This window comes from Episyrphus balteatus, chromosome 2, assembly GCF_945859705.1.
Source record: "Episyrphus balteatus chromosome 2, idEpiBalt1.1, whole genome shotgun sequence".
NCBI lineage: Eukaryota > Metazoa > Arthropoda > Insecta > Diptera > Syrphidae > Episyrphus > Episyrphus balteatus.
This window is the reverse complement of record NC_079135.1, coordinates 12,686,746-12,710,145: the sequence shown is the minus strand read 5'-3', so window position 1 is coordinate 12,710,145 and position 23,400 is coordinate 12,686,746. Positions and strand designations below refer to the sequence as shown.

Sequence of the window (23,400 nt, the reverse complement as noted above, 5' to 3'; positions counted from 1 at the left end):
TTTTTTCACAAAAAACGTATAAAATCAAAAAAATATTAAGTTTTAACCAAAATTAAAGGTTACTAAAACATAAAAACTTATTTTTTTTTTTTAATTTTTATCAAAATCTAATTATGTTTGTCGAAAATTAAAAAAAATATCTTTGAAATTATGTCAGAAAATGATAAGGTTGTACATCTTTTACAACTTTTTCTTAATATATCACACATAACGGTACGTTCTCTACAAGTTATATAATCTTTAATTGAAAAATACCTCAAAATACCTGTGAAGATTTGTTGCCGATGAACAGCCAGCAGTAGAGGAAGTACCGTAATCTCAGTTTGAAATTTCGACATGGTTGGCTCTAAAATCATACTTTTTTTGTAGGCATGGTAGAAATATGATTGAAGCGTCATATAAAAGGTGAAATAATAATGATATAAAATTTATTATAGGTTGTCTTTTAAAAAATGGATTTAATGGCGTTGCGTAAGATGAGAAAAGAGATTGATTGTTTTGCTTTTTTTATGAAAGCTAATTGGGTTAAAAAAATTCTAGCTCTTTTTTTAGATGTTGTATAGGCATGGTCGATATAAATATTTTGAGTTGAAACAATAAGCTTTCAGATGGTATAAAATTTATTGTAGGTTGTCATATAAAAAAAGTGATGGAATAAAAAAAGTTTTATTTTTTCCGATTTTTTTAAAATGATTTTTAAGGTTTCACTTCAACCACGTGTGAATTGCACACATGATTTTTTTTTATGAAGAAACATTTTTATAAATTTAAACCCTTCCTCGAAGCAGTTTCCCAAAAAAAATAGTGACATTTTTTAAGACGTTATTATTATAATCATTAAACAAAATTTCGATCAAAAACTGAAATAATTTTAAAAAATTCATTTGTTTTAGAAAAAAATGCATTAGTGCTACTTAAGAGGTCTTGTAGCAAAATTTTCTTTGAATAGGGGTTGTTCCTCATTTTTGTTTTTTTACAAAAGTCGTTTTTATAAAAAAAAAAACCTTATTATTATCTACATAATATGTAAGTCTTTTTTTTTTATTAAAAAGGCAATTTCGTGTCATCCTTTCTTCATACAATATATTTGATTGTAATCTAAAGATCGATTTTAATAAAAATTCATAGTGCGAGTTAAAACCCCAAAAATTAATTATTTCGCACTTTGATATTCTTAAATTCTGAGTTCCCCGCACAAACCTTTAAATAAAAGTAAAAAATAAAAAAAATCTTGAATTAAATAGTTTTTAATAAATAAATATTTACTCAAACCAACATAAAATCACACGCATAACAAATTTCAACTTTGACTTGACAAAAAAATAGGTATAGTGAATTTCCTCTCGTGGTAAAAAACCTCCAAAAAGAGAAATATAGTTTTTAAGTGCCTTTACACCTAACCATGTGAACCGAACTGTAAATATAGAAATTTTCAGACTATGTACCAACTAAATTCATTTATAAAATTTAAATTGTTGCACACTTCCTTTTTCTACAGATATAGCATAGAATATTTGACACACAAGGATATACACATTTATATATATAAATACAAAAAAGAGAAAGGTCCCGAAGCAAAACAGCTAGAGAAGAGTAGAGAAGAAGAAGAAAATATAGAAAATTTAGTTTTGTGAAGTTGAAGAAAAGTTTTTCATTCAACATTTAGAGAATCTTATGTGGCTTTTTGAAATTCTAGCTGTGTGGAGTGCCTGTCTGTCGATGAGGTAGGTAGCTATGCGGTTTAAGATAAAATAGAATGAATAAAAAACGGAAAGGATGGTGGAAAGGATTTTGAAATGTTTTCATTGCAAATGAGGATAGCTAATGGAAGCACAAATGTTATTATTTTGGGGCTAATTAATTTCTTAAAATTATCTGTTTGGAAATGTGTACCTACTTTTGAGGAGAATTCTATGAATGGAAAAAGGCAAGTTTTTGGTTTGTGAATTATATAAAGTAAAAATTTGAAAATTCCTGTTTATACAAATGTTGAAAATAGGTTATGATGAAATAACACACATTTATAGTAATACTGTTGTATAGAATGATTTTGATAATGCCATAAGTTAAATCTACCTGTGAGTGTAAAATTGGTTGAAGTGCAAATTTGGAATTATGCCAAATTATTCATAAAAGGATCTCGTTTTAAATTATCCTGTCAGAGAAATGAATTATTTGAATTTATTTTTAACAAAATCCTAAATCAAAGGGAAAAAGTGTTGGTCTCCAACACTTTAGAGACATTCGACAGGACATGTGATTTGGGACACAAATGATAAGCCAAACTAGGAGTTCATTATATCGTTTAGATTAGTTCCTGTTTATCTTGTGAAACCACACTGAATTTAACTTGGACAGTTTTTGACATGGGTTTTTTTTTGAAAGGTCAGATAAGATTTAAGTTAATCTCTGTTTCCATTATCGAAAAGGTTAAGGACATGTGTGGATAAGGTCCAGCGCATTAATATGGTTAGTTAAGCAAATCTACATATTTAGATTTGAAAAATAAGTATTTTTGTATGTTAATTTAATACTGTTAATAATAAACAAAAATGAGTGTATGGCGTATGAGTGATTTTTTTTTTTTTTTTATACTTTGTACAAAATATTTATTTTTTTTAACAAAAACGTTTTCTTTTTTTCCAGGTAATTACAGCAATTTAAAAAAGCTAATATTTTACAAAACGAGAATCACTGTTGATCCGGTACTTTTACCAAAATCTATGGTATCGGTATGTAAAAATATTGTTCATAAAAGTTCCGAAATTTTGATTTTGTTGTTCATTTTTGTTTAAGCTATAAAGTTCAGGACATTGCCTACATTTTAAGGAATATTTGTATGCAATGTTTCAATTGCGAGATTTCATTTTACTAAAGACTACAATTTTTCCCAGACTTAAGTTGTTCTTTTATGTCACAAAACACAAAAAAAAAAGAAATAGAGTGCCATTTCATATGCTGAACGGTATCGTCTTGTTTTGGTAAAAGATTTTCTTATTTTTTTTTTTCTTTTGAAAAAGCTTGGGTGGCATTAAGATTATAACTTTTTTTTTTGTTGTTGGTCAAATTGTGTGGGCTTAGCGTGAACCATCACTTCAATCAGCAGCACACAATGACCCGTTAAATTGAGTTTTCTTTTGTTAAGCTGTCAACACATTCTTTTTTCTTTTTATTTTTATTCGTCTTCTCATTCTTTTTCCTTTATTTCCATTTATCATCTTCAATTTTATTGTAAAAAAATCAATCAAACGATGAAAATTACATTAAAATTTAAAACCAAAAAGTTGTTAAACATAAAAACAGCCTAAGTGGTTTTAATATAAAGTTTTTTTTTTTTTTCTTACAAAAGAAAAACACCGAAAATAAAAGAACAAGACAAAAAAAAAAGAAAAAACAATAAAACAAAAGATTAAAGAAGAAATAAAAAAGAAGGAACGGCCGGCCCATCATCATCACTGCTGTATTCATTAATTCAAGAGGTGGGCTTGAGAATTATTGCGTAGGCAATCCGTTCTGTGTTCATCCCGCGTCCATCCATTTCCATTCATGATGTTATAATGGGATGGGAACACTTCAAACTAATGTTCGGTTCAGTTCGGTCCGTCTGATGGTCCGAATCTACCCGAAACATTCAAAACTATATGTGCTACACCTTGTTCTTCATGCATTTTATAATACAGCTGCAACCAGCGCAGCGATTGAATGGTGGATGGACGCTCCTTTTCGGGATGAAAGATGCGTAGGCGCTAATTTAACCCCAACAATGATAAAAATTACTGTTTTGATTGCTCTTAAAAGATACAAAAATGTATTTAAACAAGTATTTTTTTTTTCTACATCGGGTTAGAGTGGAAGGGAGTCGAATTTGATGTGAGAGAAAAAGGGGGCACGCGTGTACATTTAAATTGGAACAATTAATTACGCTGCAGGTCCAATAGATTAGATTGTTTGCTTGAGGTAATTGATGTAGAAACCGATAAATTGCGATGAATGTGTTCAAATGTGTTTGTTTGGGTGCGTGCATTCAAAACAATTTGAATTATTAGCGGATTATGTGTGGCGAATTATTGTCAAAATGATGTGAAATATGTTTGGAATGTGTTTTGTTATGTGCCAAAGTGATATTTTGTATAATATAAAATATGGGTGGCCTTAAGTTTAATTATTGGATTTAAATTTTAAATTTAAAGCATTTAAAGCTGGTTGAATGAGTTTTAAATAAGTTTAAGTATTCATATTTTTATTTTCAATTCTCTTTTTTTGAAGAGCATTTTTTTATCGAGGGCTGATTACTTTTTTTTATCGAATAATTAAAAATAAAATAAGTTACATCAAGAGTTAGGTTTCATTGACAACAGTTAAACACACCCCATACGTCAATTTAAGTGCTTATTGTTTAAAAAAAAATACATTTTATTTATCAAGTTTGCTGAAAAAATATAGGTAATCATAACAGTTAAGTGTAATATTTAGTCTATTTTTGGAATTTAAAACTTTCTTGCTTGAGTTTTCTTATGAATTTTCAAGGTTAATATATTTTTTTAAATTTTATATATCATATTGTCTTTCTATTAAAAATCCAGCAAGTAAATTGGATACTCAAGCATGACAATGACCCCAAAAAATGCATCAAAATAGAACAAGTTTGGTTTTCGCATGAAAAAAAAAAAAAAAAAAACGATGTTTGCATCTGACCAGCTCAAAGTCAGGGTCTTAACATCTATGGAAGATGTCAAGGTGGCGATTGTGAAAACGAAATTCAAACAATCTTTGGGCTGGAATCAAAAAAGGATCTTCTACTACTTTGTGGGGTAGGATAACCCCACAAAGTAGATGCCAGATGTTAGTTAAAAGTTTTCCAAAGAGAGCCAAAAAACTAAGAAAAATCGTGGTCAACTAACAAAGTATCTATTAACTTCGCTATACTGAATTTATTCTAATTTGTAAGAATTTTTGCAAATGTTTTTTTACGATTTTAGGAATGGGTGCTATTTCTTTGTCCGCAAGAAAAAAGGAATTCTCTACAAATTATAATTTTTAAAAATTTAATTGACATGAAATATGTACATACTTTCTAATTTTTAATGTTATGAATCCTCATAAGCTAATTCATGTCCTCGATTAAAAATTATAATATTTAAGTATATAGGTCCCAAATAAATTCAATTTTTGTAAGAATAATCGAAAGTGTGCTATTTCTTTGTCCATGGCTGTAAATTTAATACTAAAATGCACTTAAGGGGGGAAAACCCTCTGGAATTTTTTTATTTTTGCATTATTAATTGTTTGCCTAAAAAAATCATTTATCAACCGAAGAAACTATTTTAGTGATCTTAGCCTTAAATAAAGCCCCAAAAGTCCCCAGATAGTCCTGAAACCCATGCGTTCGGAGCATACCACAGTACAAAAATTAAAACTTTAAACGAATTTTCCTCGAAACACGTTTTTTTCCGCGCCGTGCAACGTAACTCAAAAACTAATGAAGCTATCGACTTGAAATAAAGTGCAAATTACTCGTTAACTCATTGGTCATTGCATGAACCTAAAAGTTCAATATAATTTTCACAATAAATATTTTTTTTAACAATTTGTTAATAAAAAAACATTGTCTTATTTCGTTTTTTTGGTCTCAATTTTTATTTTACACTTTTTTTTGCTAAATTTAGGTTCATGCAATGCGTATAAATATATTTTAATGGAAAAAAAATCTCTTTTGATTATAAATAATTAACTGGACCTGGGCATTGCACGGCGCAAACGCGAGGCATCAACTTTAAACGGCTGTAGAGCCGCCATTTTGTTTTTTTATTACTTCAAAAAAATTGTGTTAGCACTTCATGATGTCAATAATATCATGTATTTTTCCAAATTTTAATTAATGCTTTCAGTTTTTCAATAAAAATTCTTGAAAAACCCGTCGTCCAGAGGGATTTCCCCCCTTAAAAAACTTTCTGTGTACTAAAACGCAAACAAAAATTAAAAATTGCCGTATTCTTTTCCACATCACCCAATGGGGTAGAATACCAGATGCGTTTTTTTTATAGAGGTTTCCCCAGTAGGCCTAATCCTCTTTTTATTATATCACTTGTCACTTAACACTTACCACTAAAAACTTGTCACTTAGCACTTATCACTGAACAAAGTTTGACCACAAATTGAAGTATATACTCACTTACATAAACAATATTAATTTCCGAATTCCACGATATATTAAAAAAAAAATGGTTGAGAAAAAAATTTAAACGATTTCAAACCTGATTCAGAAATTTCAATTCAATTTTCCATTCCAATTGGGAGCCGACATGAATATTTTTGTTCAACTCTTATATTTTTCTTTCTTTCTAGTTTGATTTCGTTTAATTTTTCTCAGCTATTTATGTAGAAAAAATTCTTCCCTTAACCTGAAAACATCAATAAAAAATAGAAAAGAAAATTATCCACCAAAATAAAGGAAAAGACAAAAAGGTTAAGTAAATAAAACTGCAAAAGAAGTAATTATTTATTTAAAGAAAAAACGTTGAACCTGAAAATAAACAAAAGAACAATTAAATAAAATATAGTAGGTAAATAAATTAATAAATAGATAATCCTATAAAAAAGCAAATTGAAAAGAAAATTGTCATTAAGGATTCCCTATCGAATTTCCTCCTAAGCCATCGCTCTAGTTTCCAATATTTGTTCCTCACCCACTGGAGAAACAAATTAAATTTCTGAAAATAAAAAAAAAAAAAACATAGCAATCAAATATCAAAAAATAAAAAATATTATTAAAAAAATAAAATGTCAAAATATTTTCTTACCGAAAAATGGACTCTTCGGTGGATTCTGACCACCCTAGTCCTAGAAGCTATAATATTTTGGCGAGGATAATATACCACGCCTAGATTGGGCTGAAGAAAGGAAGAAAATTATGAAGAAATAAGAACAAAAAATCAAGATATAAGAAATTATATAAATGACAGCTTACCAGCACGTGTGGTCCATCCCCAATCAATTCGATAGGTTGGACTGGTTCTTGGACATTGGTAATTTGTTGCTAAACATTAAAATATTATAAATTTAATATGTATTTAACAAAAAAATCAATTTTTCATTTAGCTTACCAAATTATTTGTCCTCCTAAACCAATGGCGCGGATTTGACCACTGCATGCCGGCGAACTAATAAAAAATATTAAAATTTTATAATTTATGGTTTTAACAATCAATTAAATTAAAACTTACGTTTCTAAAAAATGCTCTTTCGGTTAAATTTTCCATTTTCAATTTCTCTTCTTCTATTTTTTCTTTTTCGATTTTAATTTTTGTTATCGATTTTTTTTTTTTTTTCGAATCTTTCGATTTCAAATTTTCAAGTCGATGACACTGAAAATATTCATCAAAAGCGCTACTTATATTCAACTGCTGACCATAAGTGGCTGTGAATTATAAAAATAGAAAAAATTGAATATCGAACCAAAATCGATATTCAAAAAATAGGTTTGGGTCTTTACTAAACAAAATTACCGATATATTTTTTTGGTAATCGATTTCGTATGGAGGTATCGATTAAAGAATTGTTGAACTGCCTCAAGAGTTAACTGTAAAAGAAATATTGGCAAATAGTTAAGAGACATCAAATGCACTTTTCCCATTTAGCGTGACTTTCGTTGAGTTAGGAGCAAAATTGCAATGGCATTGCATCAGAAATGGTAAAAATGCATTAGATGCACTTTTTTTTTTAAATGTTCCAAACAGCTTAACGGTAATTCTTTCGTTGAGTTAAGAGCAAAAATGCAATGGCATTGCATCAGAAATGGTAAAAATGCATTTAATGCACTTTTTTTCAGTAATTTTCAAAACAGCTCAACGATAATTCTTTCGTTGAGTTAGGAACAAAAATGCAATGGCATTGCATCAGAAATGGTAAAAATGCATCAAATGCACTTTTTTTCAAAAATGTTCAAAACAGCTTAACGATAATTCTTTCGTTGAGTTAGGAGCAAAATTGCAATAGCATTGCATCAGAAATGGTAAAAATGCATTAAATGCACTTTTTTTCAAAAATGTTCAAAACAGCTTAACGGTAATTCTTTCGTTGAGTTAGGAACAAAAATGCAATGGCATTGCATCAGAAATGGTAAAAATGCATCAAATACACTTTTTTTCAAAAATGTTCAAAACAGCTTAACGATAATTCTTTCGTTGAGTTAGGAGCAAAATTGCAATGGCATTGCATCAGAAATGGTAAAAATGCATTAGATGCACTTTTTTTTTAAAATGTTCCAAACAGCTTAACGGTAATTCTTTCGTTGATTTAAGAGCAAAATTGCAATGGTATTGCATCAGAAATGGTAAAAATGCATTAAATGCACTTTTTTTCAAAAATGTTCAAAACAGCTTAACGGTAATTCTTTCGTTGAGTTAGGAACAAAAATGCAATGGCATTGCATCAGAAATGGTAAAAATGCATCAAATACACTTTTTTTCAAAAATGTTCAAAACAGCTTAACGATAATTCTTTCGTTGAGTTAGGAGCAAAATTGCAATGGCATTGCATCAGAAATGGTAAAAATGCATCAAATGCACTTTTTTTCAAAAATGTTCAAAACAGCTCAACGGTAATTCTTTCGTTAAGTTAAGAGCAAAAATGCAATGGTGTTGCATTAAAAATGGTAAAAATGCATCAAATGCACTTTTTTTCAAAAATGTTCAAAACAGCTCAACGGTAATTCTTTCGTTAAGTTAAGAGCAAAAATGCAATGGTGTTGCATTAGAAATGGTAAAAATGCATCAGATGCACTCTTTTCAAGAATGTTCAAAACAGCTTAACGGTAATTCTTTCGTTGAGTTAGGTGCAAAAATGCAATGGCATTGCATCAGAAATGGTAAAAATGCATCAAATACACTTTTTTTCAAAAATGTTCAAAACAGCTTAACGATAATTCTTTCGTTGAGTTAGGAGCAAAATTGCAATGGCATTGCATCAGAAATGGTAAAAATGCATCAAATGCACTTTTTTTCAAAAATGTTCAAAACAGCTCAACGGTAATTCTTTCGTTAAGTTAAGAGCAAAAATGCAATGGTGTTGCATTAGAAATGGTAAAAATGCATCAGATGCACTCTTTTCAAGAATGTTCAAAACAGCTTAACGGTAATTCTTTCGTTGAGTTAGGTGCAAAAATGCAATGGCGTTGCATCAGAAATGCTAAAAATGCATCAAATGCACTATTTTTCAAAATTGTTCAAAACAGCTCAATGGTAATTCTTTCGTTGAGTTAAGAGCGAAAATGCAATGGCGTTGCATTAGAAGTGGTAAAAATGCATTAAATGCTCTTTTTTCAAAAATGTTCAAAACAGCTCAACGGTAATTCTTTCGTTAAGTTTAGAGCAAAAGTGCAATTGCGTTGCATTAGAAATGGTAATAATGCATTGGATGCACTTTTTTCACAAATGTTCAAAACAGCTTCACGGTTTTTATACCATCTGAAAGCTTATTGTTTCACCAAGTTACCTACAAGAAAAGTTAGAATTTTTTAAAGTCAACCATGTCGAATTTCCAGACTGAGATTACGGTTCTTCCCACACTGGTGGCTGTTCATGATCAACATATCTCCACTGGTGTTTTGAGTGTTTTCGCAAGTTTCTTGATTTAACATTGTGTAGCTTATAGTAAGTCAACCGTTATGTATTATATACCAAATGAAAGGTTATTGTATCAGAATGCTCATAAAAGTTTAATCAAATTTCTATCTGCTCTAGATCAATAGTTATAACCTGTTGAATTCCAACATTTTATTTTACCGTTATTTCAAAATTCTGTTTACGAAATTGATTGAAATTTTCTATATACCCTGTAAATTTCATTTATTTATGAGTTAAACAAAAAAAGATAAAAATAAAAAACGGTTGAAAACGGGAAAAAATGACCAAAAAACTTGGCCCAAAAAACTTCTTCATCCCGATTTGGATGGAAAATTTCATTTTAAAGATCCAATTTTTTGCACATACACTCACACATAGGTACTTCACCTATACACTTCATAAGTTTCAGATTTTTTGAACACCCGAAAATATTTCTAAAAATAAAAAAACATTCAATTTAAAGGTGCAAAAAATAGGTGTTTTTCAAAACTCTCTATCTCAAAAACTACTTACTTTAAAAAAAAATCCCAACACACGCCTCGACTATTTTTTCATAACCTATCTATTGGTGTACTCAGAATTCAACACAAAAATTCCCCTCTCCTATAATTACCCGTTTCTCAACTTATCCCAATTTGATAAGGTTTTCAAAACCTAACGATTTCTTACCGTTTAAGATTTTTTAAAATTTTTTACCAAGTGAAAGAGAATTTGGGATGATTCAGTTGTTAGAAAAGAATCATCAAATCATTGCAAAATGATTGATACACTTTATAATACATTGCAATCGGAATATTTCAAAACTAGAACTCTAGATGAACTTTCGGCATACAAATTGAGAAAAAGTATTAAAGATGCACTCGGACAGATTTGAAATGAGGTTAGTTAATTTTACCATGCAAGACAATCTTGCAAATGCTATTGGGTAAGAAATTTGTTTTTTTTTTAGGAACTATCATCAATCACTCGAAAAAAATTTAATTAGTCACTATAACGACCTCTCTAGTATCTGATCATCTTAATATATAAAACAAAGTCGTGTTGATTACACCATTTATCACTAAAAAACGACTGGGCCCATTTGTATAATCTTTGTTTTGCTGGATTCCTCTTCCCTTCAATAAAAGTGTATGTGAAGTACTCATTATACAGCGACTCAGTATGTTTTGGCAAATAGTACTGCTTTCTGACCATTTCCGTCAAACATTCCATGTGAATTGGAAGCAATTTCTGATGGCAGTTGTGAACAGAAATTTTCATGTCAGCGAATGGAACGCATTGATTTACTGTCAGTTTTTTTTTTTTTTTGTTATTTCGTCAGTCAAACATAAAATTAATATACTAAAATTTAATAGAAGGGAATTTGAGTCTCGGTGGAAATTGTTTATTTGCCAGCCTTTAATTTAACGGTTTTCGAAATTCAAAGTATAATATTTTGTTAATCAGAAGAAATAATTAATTTAAAAAAATTTCATTAGCTACAATATTGAAGCAAATTAAGTCTGGGGGAAAAATTTTCCAATAAGAACTATGTATTTATCGTTTAAGATCCTCCACTTTCGTTAACCACATTAATTGTTTTTTTTGTTTCTTGGTCACGAACAATACTGAGCAACTTTAAGGCGGAGCCTAGAACTGAATTTTTCTACAAATTTTTTTACGTTTGTTGGGAAAACAAATTTTTTGTCAGTCACAAATTTTTTGTCAATTACAAATTAAAAAAAAATAAATTGCACGACTGGGGTCGCACGTACTTGCTTTTATGGTAAAATTTAGTCTAATGTTAAAGCTTTTCATTCATAAAAATAAAGGAAAATTTAAAATTTGATATTTTCACGGAATTTTATAAGTGATGAAAAAAAAAAAATAAAATCTGATTTTATAAATAATTAAATACCGTTTTATATGATCTTTTACAAAAAAAATAAGTATGCCATTTTATTTCTTGTATAAAAAGGAATTTTCAGAAAAAAATTTTCGAAAATCGTTAGAGCGGTTTTTTTAAAAAATAATTTTTTATATATAAAAATTTTCAAACATTTTTCAAAAAAAACTTGGTATGCCATTTCGAAGAAATAATTAATTTACACCTAAAAACGGAATTTCAAAATTTTTCACCGACCCATTTTCAAAAAATTGAATTTAAAAAAAAAAAATTTTGAAATATTTTTTAAAAATCCAAAAATGTGTTTTTTGAAAAATTAAAAAAATTTTTAAAAAATAATTGCTTAAACTTTTCTGTATAAAAATTTTGGTCGAAATCTGTTTTGTAGTTTACGAGAAATTCATAAATCAAAAAAACGGTTCTATGGCAAGTACAGTTAATAACTGTAGAAAAAATATTTTTTTTATTTCCAAAGAAAGCTTCTATGTGCTTTACTACACACAAAAAATTTAATCAAAACCGTTAAAACCGTTTTTGAAAAAAACTAACTTTTGTATTTCCGTTACATGACAGGTACCGTTAGTTTTGGTCCTAAAAAAAAATTTCAATTTCTCCTCTAGGGAATCACCAAAAACTGTTAACTACCAAGTTTGAAGAAAATAGCTCCAGTAGTTTAGGCTGTAGCTCGAGGTTCTTACAGACAGACAGACAGACAGAATTGCCGGACCCACTTTTTTGGCATTCTCCATCATCGTAATGTCATGTAAAATTGTTATCTCGAGTTCGATTTTTTTTACGAATCCTAAACTTGCCCTATAGTACCTATATCGCAAGTAAAAATATTTATTGCAACTGAAAAATATTTGCATTGAAAAAAAAAAATATTTATTGCAAATGAAAAGAATTTGCATTGAAAATAAATTTTATATTGCAAATAATATAATTTTGCATTAAAAAAAAAATTTTATTGCAAATAAAAAATTTTCTGCATTGAAAAAAAAAATTGAATGCAAAATTTAGCCATTAAAATTTTTTTTTTAATACTCGTCGAATTTCTTATAATTTTGGTTATTTGACCATACATATAAACTTTTTCAAAATATGTATAATATGGTGTTATCTATAAGGTCAAAAAGTCAAATTAGTATGAAATTCGACGAGTATTAAAAAGAAAAAAATATTTAATACACACATCTTACATTGAATTTTTTTTCAATGCAGAAAATTTTGTATTTTCAATAAAATTTTTTTTTTCAATGCAAAATTATTTTATTTGCAATAAAAATTTTATTTTCAATGTAAATTTTTTTCATTTGCAATACAAATTCCTTAAATATTTTTAGTTGCAACAAATATTTTTTGTTTCAATTCAAATTTTTTTTTATTTGCAATAAATAATTTTTTTCAAGTCTTCTTTTTTCGATTTTCAGTATTTGTTTAATTGAATCAGAGCCATATTTGCAAATATTCTGTAAATTAGAAAAATCTCATAAAATTAATTAATCAACTTTGCAATCTCTTTAATTAATTACCAAAATAAAACTTTTTTATTCGTCCATAAAACAAAATTAAACTTAATGTTTCCTAGAAAATTCATTATCTACATTGTACACACATCACAGACTGACAAAATCATCTTCTTTAACCCCACTTAACCCAGATAGCAAATAATTCACTCAATCTCATTCCATAATGACCCATAAGTGTACTAAGTATGCAAACACACACAATATTCATCTCCCTCGGCATAATACTCATAAACCCCACGTCCCAATCCCACAACGATCCATCAAGCGCGAACATCTTTAAATGCTATCATCTTCATCATCATCATCATAATCGTCATGAAAACAATCATCACCATCAATTTTGAACAATTTAAACACAGAAATGAATAATTAAGTTATTAACACAAATTTACAGTTTTTGTCGGCCATACAAATAGAAAGGGGCTAACCATATAACCACACCAAAATGCCAAAATAAACAAAAAAAAAAAACACTAAAAACAAAAAAATAATAATACAAAACTGACAGACAGAAAACAAGAAAAAAAAAACGTCGAAAATTCAATTGAGGGTTAAACGCTCTCCAAATCATTATCATTGTCGTCGTCGTTCGTTTTCGTTTGTTGTCATCGTCAGCGTTTTCGAGCATTTTCGATTCATCGACGACAACGACAATGGTCTCCTTTTTTATGTACTTCTGATATTTCACGCTCCTTTTTATTTATATCAGCATCAGAATCAGAATTTATATATTGCGAGCAATATATTGTATGCTACTTGGGGATTTATGAGAAATTAACCCAAGTTTTATAGCCGGGAAGCCCATTAAGAACGCGCGCAACCCCTATGACACACAAATAGGCCCAAAAAACTTATTACCATTCTGCTACTAAACTCACTTGTATTCGTAGTCGTATATATCCCCTTTTACCCTCTCTATGCTTTTGCTGGTGGAACAAATATCCACAATCACAGTGAATGAATATGCGAACGCGGTGATTTATGTTGCTCCCAAGTGAATATATTTCATTTGTGTCAACGAAACGGAATACGAAAAAACAAAACAAAAAAAAAAAAACTCCGAAAAAAGACAAAAAGCCAGACAAAGAGAGCAGGATAAACACTGACATACTCGTAAATAAACATGAAAAGAATTTAATAATATTCGAAGGGTTTTTTTTTTCATTTTCATTTTTTTTTTTTTTAAGGAGGCTTGAGGGAGAAACGTAGGTGGAAAGAGGGTTGAGATGTGGAGGTTAGCCCAATTCTTAGTTGAAATATTGCAAATGAACAGGGTGTTAAGGGAACTCCCATGTCAATTTAAATTGAGGTTTCTCTTGTCAGAAATGAAAAGCTTCGTGGGTATAACTAAAAGAAAAACAAGACAATTTTTTGTTTGTAAGCCTAAGGATGTTGAGTAAAGTAAAAAAAGAAGAACCACAGTCGTGGAATGTAAAATTCAAATTTGTCAGCACTTCACAATGTCTATATAAGCCTACTCCATGCAACAAAGAATCTGTCACAAAAAAAAAGAAAACTGTTTATGGTTAAAAAAAAAAACTTTGCTTTTTTGAAAAATATTTTGCATTCGAGTTTGATTTACAATTTTTAATGTACCTTTATTCAGTAATGTATTTCTTGAAATATATTAATTTTATAAATATTTTTTGTTGTTCCGAAATTTAAAAAAACTATGGTCAGTTCTTCTCGATTTTGCTCTTATAGACCTGCAGAAATTCATCAAAAACAATTCTTCGAATGACAGTTGTTTTTCGAATAGCATTTCTTCGAATGAAAATTCTTTGAAAGGCACTTTTTTTTCGGCTGTTTGGAAATAATCAAGTGACAACTGCTTCATAGGCAAATAAAAGTCAATCCTTTAAAACTTATCTATTTGCTGGCAAAAAAAAAAATATAATTCGAAAAATTCTTTGGGCTTAGTAAGAAAATCTTAAGTGAAAGTGTCAATTGAACTCTGTCAGAAAATGAGATTAACGTTTGAGTAATTTAGGCAAATATTAAACGCTTTGAGTACTGAAGCCGCTTATGAAGTTTTTGATACCAAATTAGAGGATTTTTTCTCAAAACATCAATTTTGTGATTTGTGACCTTCTTGCCAAAAAGCAAAGAATTTTCCTTCAAAAATAGTTTTGGATAAATTTTCCGGTGATCGTCATTTCGACGGCCTTAACTTTTTACAATTCAAACAAATAGACACATTGACAAATTTTCAAAAAAAAATTATTTAACAAAAATTTGGACTTAAAAAAAAAATCCAAAAGTTGATTGAAAATTTTATTCAATTTTAATTTTACGGTTACAAACACTATTTTTAATTTAAAAAGTGCGGACATAGAATACATTAACAGATAAAGATATTATTTTAAGGTCAAGTTTGCTAGATATAACAATTTGAAATATTTGGTTCGTCTGTCATCGTTTTAAGTAAAATTGTTTACAAGACACTTCTGAAACGAGGGACACCGATAATTTTGGTTCTTAAAAATAAAAATAATACGTCAATAATGCCAAATAGCCTATCTAGTCTGAAGAGAAAAACTGTGAGTAAAATTTTGTATTTCTAATTTTTCGTCCGAGCTGTTAATGGTTTTGGCCCAATGAACCTTCTAAGTTTTGGGGCAAAAGTGTCGAATGCAACATTGTCAAAAAATGTTAAAAAATACCTGACATTTTAAGTCTTTGGTGATTTTAGCCTTCTGAAATAATATGTATCACGGCACCAAGAAAATAAAATTATTTTAAACCAAAAACAGTCTCCGTAAGCTTTTTTTTTTAAATCTTGTTTTTGAAATTTCGTCAATTTTTATCGAAATCGAGTTTTTTACTTGTATTTTTTTAGATACTGATAAAGGTAAGGCTTCTGAAATAAAAGTATTTTACCTGACAGTTTTTTTTTTGTTTAAATTTTGACTTTCTCCTAAATAACCGAACCATTTTTGATTTTTTTGTTTTGCTAGATATTTCATTTTTTTTTTTGCAAAACCAATTTTGTTTTAATGTGCCAAATAAAAAGTTCTCAAAAATGCCATACCAAATAATAATTTTTTTAAATCTTAAAAAAGGCTCCTATAATTTTCAAAAAAGAATCAAACATTTCTTTATTTTATAAAAAATTGAAGGTCGAACTTCGTTTTTTAATTAAAACCATTCAAAACGATATTTGTGTGGATCAGAATCAAAACCCATTATATCCACTTTTCAAAAAAAATGACTTAGGTATGAGGTTGTGTTCTTATTATTCAAATGCATACGTGGGCCAAATTTGAATCCCAAATTGTATTTTATGGCTAAGATATCAGACCACAAAATATGTAGAAAATAGCAAAATCCATACATTTTTTGATTTTCTAATTTTGTTTTTCTCGATTAACTCGAAATCTCTGAAAGTGGATAAAATGGGTTTTGATTCTAATCCACACATTTAAGTAATTTCAAAAACAAGGTTGGTTTTTTATTAATTTCTCTTCAACTTAAATTAAAATTATTTTTTTAGGAACATACAAAGCTTTCAACTACTAAGCAGTCGTGCATTTTATTTATTTCAAGAAATCAGATAGCTTATTTTTAAACCGATATTTTGTAATTTTTTAAAACAAATTTTTTTTTTTAATTTCCGTGAAAATCTAAGTCAGTATAAATATTCGTTTTTTTTTTCTTCATTAAAATTCTTTATTCTTAGCAACTTTTAGCATTAGATCAAGTGCGTGCGTTTGTTTTGGAAACGATGCAACTGTTTTTTTTTTGTAAAATAGTCGATCAGTAACTTTAACCAAACAAAAATTGTTTTACCAAATACGTATGTCACAAAAAAACTTTAAAAATAAGAGTGTGACTTAAAACACCCTGTACTCCGTTTATGTTTGATTAAGTCTCGCGCGAACTATATTTTCCATTGTTTCTCTGAATCATTGATGTGACATCCCTACCTATTATTATGAACAGCAAAAAAAAAAAAAAAATAAATTAAATATAAACATAACTCTCATTTAGCCAACATACAAATATAAAATATCTGCTGCAGTGCGCTAAAACCTAATGTTGATTGTGATTGCTGAGATGACTGGTTGGCTACTGCTGGCTGCTAGCTTGATTCTGATGTGTGCTTTCTGGAGGAGGAAATCAATCTCTGATGCTGATGTATCATGATGACACTCGGTCGTCACTGCCGCCACCGCCATCATTTATACAAAAGAGTGTTGAAATGAATGAGTTATTTCCGGATTGATTCTAATTCGTTTTTACGATGCCAAAGCATAATCTATATATAAGAGATGTTGTTGTGTCGTCTAACTGGAATAGCGCTGGCTGCTTGGGTGAGCTTGTGCCTTCCCATCATCATCCTCTCGCTACATCTCGTAAATTTTAATTCTTTTTATGTTCATTCGTCGTTTGGTCTTTTGTTTCATTTTGTTGATCCAGAAATTCAAAAACATTCCGCCCTGTATCACTGACTGTGTTCTGTAGCCAACACCGGTATAATGTGCGATGCGGTGAAAATCCTTACTTAGCTGTTCTGGAATACAGAAGACCACCGATAAAATGTGTTGGTCGGGCTTTAGCGCCCCACAATGTTTAGCGAAACTAATCAAAATTTAGGACAATCTGTAATGGCTTTTAGATGACATACCTTTACCTTTATCTCTATACGTATAAATAAATTAGTCAAATGGTACGAGTGTATGGCTTTTTGGGTTTTCTGGGATTCCCGAAAAAGTCATCATGTACCCATAGGTACACACATTCGAGGTTATGGGTTAGCTTTGACATCAGGTATATGCGGGTATGTGTGACACACATATTAAGTTACTCCCATTTATATTGAAGTTTTAATGATATTAAAAAGTCTAAAAGGTTTTTCAGTGAAAATATAATATAACTTCATTACATGGTTTTTGACTGTCGAGCATTTTAATAGCATCACACACAATATTTAAATGTTATATGAGAGGTTTGTCTAATTGGTTGAAAGTAGAGTTCTACATTAGAATAAGTCTCATATTTCCTATAAAGAACAATTATTACTTAAAAGTTTTAAAACTGTAGGTTTATTTTAATTTAAACCAACCAACTAAAACTGTCAGAATATTGAATGACGTTAGCAGAAAGTTATATTTAGTTGGAAGATGGCATTTCAAATGTCTGTTGCAAATGTGTATTGTTTATTTATAAATGTGCGAGAGTAAAGAGTATTTGCAAGGTTAAAAATAGTACTTTTGATACACGTGCAAGCAGATGTTTGCATTATTAAGTCATGCTATTTTGGTATTGATTTAAAAGAATGTACATTTTCTATTCGTTGAATTATTTAAAAAAAATTAGTATTTTGATAAAAAAAAAACAATATGTACTTAGTTACATTATTTCACTTCAAAACTTTTTTTTTTAAATAGTTAATATGATAAAAACAATGAGTGAAAAAATTAGTTAAATTAATTTTTAAACTAATTTTATTATTAAAAAAATATAAAATTTTCATCTTCATTCCGAAAACATATTTTTGTTACTTTTTTATGCCTCAAAACGTAGTTTGCCATTTGATTTCATTTATAAAAAAGAATTTTTGAAAAATTAAAAATACCTGCATAAAAAATACAAAACATTAAAAAAAAAAATTCGCATCCAGTTTTGAAAAAATTTCAAAAGAAAAAAATTCAGTAACCGTTTTCAAAAAACTGAAAAAAAAAAATGTTTTTTTTATTCCAAAAATGTTAATATTGTTATTATTTCATAATGTTAATATTGTCGATTGTGAAACACGTCGATATAAAAAAAAAATTCGTTGAAATCAAGAAAATGGTCTGAAAAGGTACCGTTAGTTAAGACTCGGAAACCATTTTTTTACTTGCTGTTGGGCAAAAACTGGTTTCGTGTAAAAAAAAAGAGAAATCAAACGAAGTTTTTTACCAAAAACGACTTTACGATGCTAAAATGGAAAAAAAGTAGTTTTCGTCATGTGGCCCATCCGTCCGTGCATCTGTCGGTAGTTTGTGAATCCATCTTTTCATCGAGCTAAAGAGATGGATATTAATAGGTCAAATTCCCAGAGATCTCGTGAGCTGTGATACCTTACCTCGTAAACGATTCATTTTTGTCCCACCCGTGACAGTACAAAATACCCTATCTATATTCAAAAAAAATAAAGTTGACATATTTTTCTTTGACCAGCTTTATAAATCAACAAATTTCACTATTCCTATATTAAAAACCTACATAAATTTTGTACAATTATTATGTGTAAAGAATTGAAAAATAAATTCACTGTACAGGTGTCCCACCCGTGACTTTAGAATGCCCCTTCAACAAAGATCAATTGGTTTCTCTTTAAAAACACAATGGAAACAAATGATTCCCAATTAGGTATCAATTTTCAAAGTTTGTCCTTTAGTGGTAATCACTGTGGCGTATGAGCAACCTTTTTTTTTGTCAGCGAAATTACAAAACACTTTTCTGTGTTTATTATTTATTTGGGCCAATCTTTGTTTGACCTGCATATGTGCCCATAATTATAAATATAATAATAATTGTATTTAAACAATTTAACGGTATTTCTATTTTAAACAATTAAAGGAATAATAAATAAGTCTATTTACTACAATATCGCTACTTAGTCCACTTTCATAATCGCAAACAAACATTCTAATTGGTTTTTTCTTCCTATCCTATACAATTATTAATCTCACAAATACAAAACGGCGCAACGAAGGTTTCACGGCTTTGCGTTAAGTAGTTGATTTTTATCAAACCTCCAAATCAAAGGTGAAAGCTTTTCATTTGCACAGGACAATTTTATTTGTTAAAGAACTAAGATTCTTTTATTTAAATATATAATCCTATTTGCAACCTACACTTTTTCTCAAAATTTAAGAAGCTTAAAAACTTTACATTTTCAAATCTTTAATCATAATAAATCATTATTTATGAAAAAACACAATCCAAATATAGAAACAATAATTACATCTGACCTTGACTCTAATAAAAAAAAAAAAACTTCCAAAGTAATTAACTCTATCCGGCTTCGTGCGAGTTGCACAGGGTTGAGTTCAAATGCAATTGACTGATAATGACATCCATCAACTGTTTTCAACAATTTTAATTGAATTTCATTTCCAAGAATAATAAAACCCAAATGTCGCGCAGCATTCATATAAAGAGACGACGACAAAATACAGGAGGCTGTGTGTGAAAACAATTAAATTGGGTCGAATAAATTAATTCCAAACATCGTGTTTGTATAAAAATACTTTTTTTTCCAAGCGTAATATGATAATTCAAAACAGAGACAGAAAGCGGGAAAAACTATATACCACCACAAAACATTTGACTTAATTTTTTTGTTTTCTTTTTTTTTTTTCGTTGAATGAAATCCAATCCCACACATGATTACCATCAAGCGGTCGGAAAATGTCAAACAATGAAATGTCATTTTTCACACATATCCTCCTCCACATTATTTGATAGCAAGAATATAATGAAAAAAAAAAAAAAACCCATACCGCCGCTTAGAACTAATCCGATTGCGTTCCAAAATAATCTTCGAAAATTTAATCAAACAGATTCATTCTTCCAGGGGCTTGAATAATAGATGAACAATACAAAAATACTGACAACGTTGTTCATAATGTTGATGATGATGATGTTGTTGATGATACTATAGTATATTTTGGGTGTTTTTAGTGTCTCAATTGTAGGAGAACAACGTTGATTTTTATCACGATGATCACAAAGATACAAATAATTTATACGATAATAGACGACAGATATTGCGGCACGGGACCACAACAATTCAATTGAAATTTCGAAAAAAAAACTCTTTTTTTTTCGCTTGAATGGAAAGAAATCACTTTGGTGAATAAGCACACACAATACGATGACAATTCAGAGCAATCAAAAAATGTACCACAACAAAGAGGCCCTTTCTAAGTCCCGCCTGGTTGTGTGGTAATTGATGTAGCACCGCCAGCGATAAAGTTTTGGTTCTTGGTAAGGGAAAAGCAAAAAAAGAAAAATGGGAAGAAATTCTTCGTCAATGTGTTGATTGATATTAAATTGATACAATTCTTTTTAAACAATACCGAATATATGTATGTGAAATTTGGTGTTTGCTGAATTGACACCTAATTTTGTGACGGAATTGTAACAAAAGAATTGAAGATATTAATTTTGTAATTATCAGGAGCAGACGACAAATTGTGTTTAAAATTAAAATGACGTTTTGCCATTTTTCGGAACAAACAAAGGGCCTGTAAAATAATACGACACAGAGTTTGAATGTTTCAAAATATTGGTGTCAAACTTTAATTATTCTCAGTTGGTTAATTTTTTTGCTAAGCTAAGAAAAAATTGTTTAATGACAAAAATGTTGCGCATACGCCACAGTGTCCCACTAACTTGGAACATTAATACAGAATTTTATATTTTAATAAAATTTAAAATTTATATTTTAAAATTAAAATTTGTAATTCATTAAAATCGACAGTTAAAGTTACATGGCCAAAGAAACCTCAATTTAGAGAAAAATCATGGATATATACAATTTTGCAGTCATTAAAAAATTGCTAAAATCCTTCATAAAAGATATAAAGATACAACATTTTCAGTGTGAGAAAAGCGAGTATTCCTTTAACTCATTTTAAATTATTGCTTAATCAAGCTTGAATAAAACTAATTCGAAACTCATTAAAAACAGATATAAACCAAAATATCCATATGTCTCTCTCACTGAGTGTGACATCATTTATCTCTTCCGTTGAATATTAACATTAAACTGTTGTTGATATGTATTATTTTTTTTTTATTCATCCTTAATGTGAATTATATTCGTATATCATATTTCTAAATATGCGTGACATACTGACATAAAACTGAAATACTATAGCCTACTCGATTACAACCAACAAAGTCACATTTGGTTGAATTGGAATATTATACTTCAGACAAGGTTAATATATTAAACCAAGAAATAAAAATATCTTCTGTGGCAGATTGAAACTTAGTAGGAAAGAAACAAAAAAAAAAAAAAAAAAAAACATAAAACACAAGAAACAACATTTTGTCATATTCATATAAAAACTTTTATACATAAAAAAGAACTTTTCATAAAAAAAAAGTGATATGAACAAAATTTAGTTGACGCTATAAATATTTTAATATAATATGATGCGTTGATGTTGAAAGATTTTTCCTAACAAAGCCAGAGTTCAGATACATACATTTCAGTGACATTAAATTTTATCAAATAAGTATCTTAAAGATATGAAGATAAGTATAGTAAAACTTGAATTTGTGTTAGAAATGAGCATTACAATAATTTATCTCATCGATAAATAGTTAATATTATTCAGAATTTAATGGAATTTCTTAATTCTACTTTCACCAATTAATTTTTATTAATTAATTGATTAAACTAGCTTAAGATTGAAATTGATATGAATCTTGGATTAGTTTTTAGAAATTTTTTAAATGAAATCATGATGCTTTTAAATAAAAGTAATAATTTAGATTTTAACTGCACTGTCAAAGAAATAAAAAAAAAGTAAAAATAAGTCATGAACCAATAATTATTAAATTTTTTATATAAATAAATATGCATTCTAAAAATTGGAAGATGTAAAGATATTGAGTGAAAACTTAATTTATCACTAATGAGAAAAATCATCTCTAAAGAACCCATTCTTAATGTGTTAACAATTTTGTATTTGTACTTTTCCAATAATTGTTTCAAAGTGCTTTATTATTTAAGAAACAGAGAACATTCCACAAATTTCAGTTAGATTTATTGCAGGAAATTGTATTTCTGTTTTAAAAAATTTAAATTTGTGTGGTCACTGTGGTGTATGTGTAACATTTTTTTTCGCTGCGAATAATTTTTTTGCTAATCGAATTAGATTAAAAGTAATTTTCATAGCTATTTGCAGGACTTTCTACTTATATCTTCATTCATTGTATCATAAATCGCACCCAAAAATGGTTCTCCTCCGAAATAGTAAAATAATCTTTCGGAAGCTTTCAGTTCAATTTGTACTAATATCGGAAACGATTTGCTACAATCTTGCATGTTTTTTCTTCGATTTCACAAATTATAAGAATCATTAACAACAATCTCCCATCTCTGTAAATAAACAACAAGAAAAAAATATTTCAATCAACGACTGAGTCATTTATAAATTTTGGCTATTTTTATTCCTTTATGAAAAAGCTTATGAAATACAATAAACATTAACTATTAAACCAATGGATTATTGTTTTGTTTACAAAACCAATTATTTGTATTCTCAACTATCAAACAAAAATTTGGAAACACGCCGCGCCGGCCCAGCCACAACCGTCTTTTCTTTATCAAAAATCTTGACATAAATTGGGCACT

The 23,400-nt window shown here is 28.8% G+C and overlaps 1 long non-coding RNA gene across 1 annotated transcript; it reads left to right on the top strand.

Moving 5' to 3' along the window:
• Positions 1-6,330: 6,330 nt before the first annotated feature.
• On the top strand, positions 6,331-7,237 carry LOC129912102 (uncharacterized). Its single transcript, XR_008771744.1, has 2 exons — positions 6,331-7,025; positions 7,099-7,237. It is a non-coding gene; the product is annotated as an uncharacterized LOC129912102 (long non-coding RNA).
• The last annotated feature ends 16,163 nt before the right edge of the window (positions 7,238-23,400 follow it).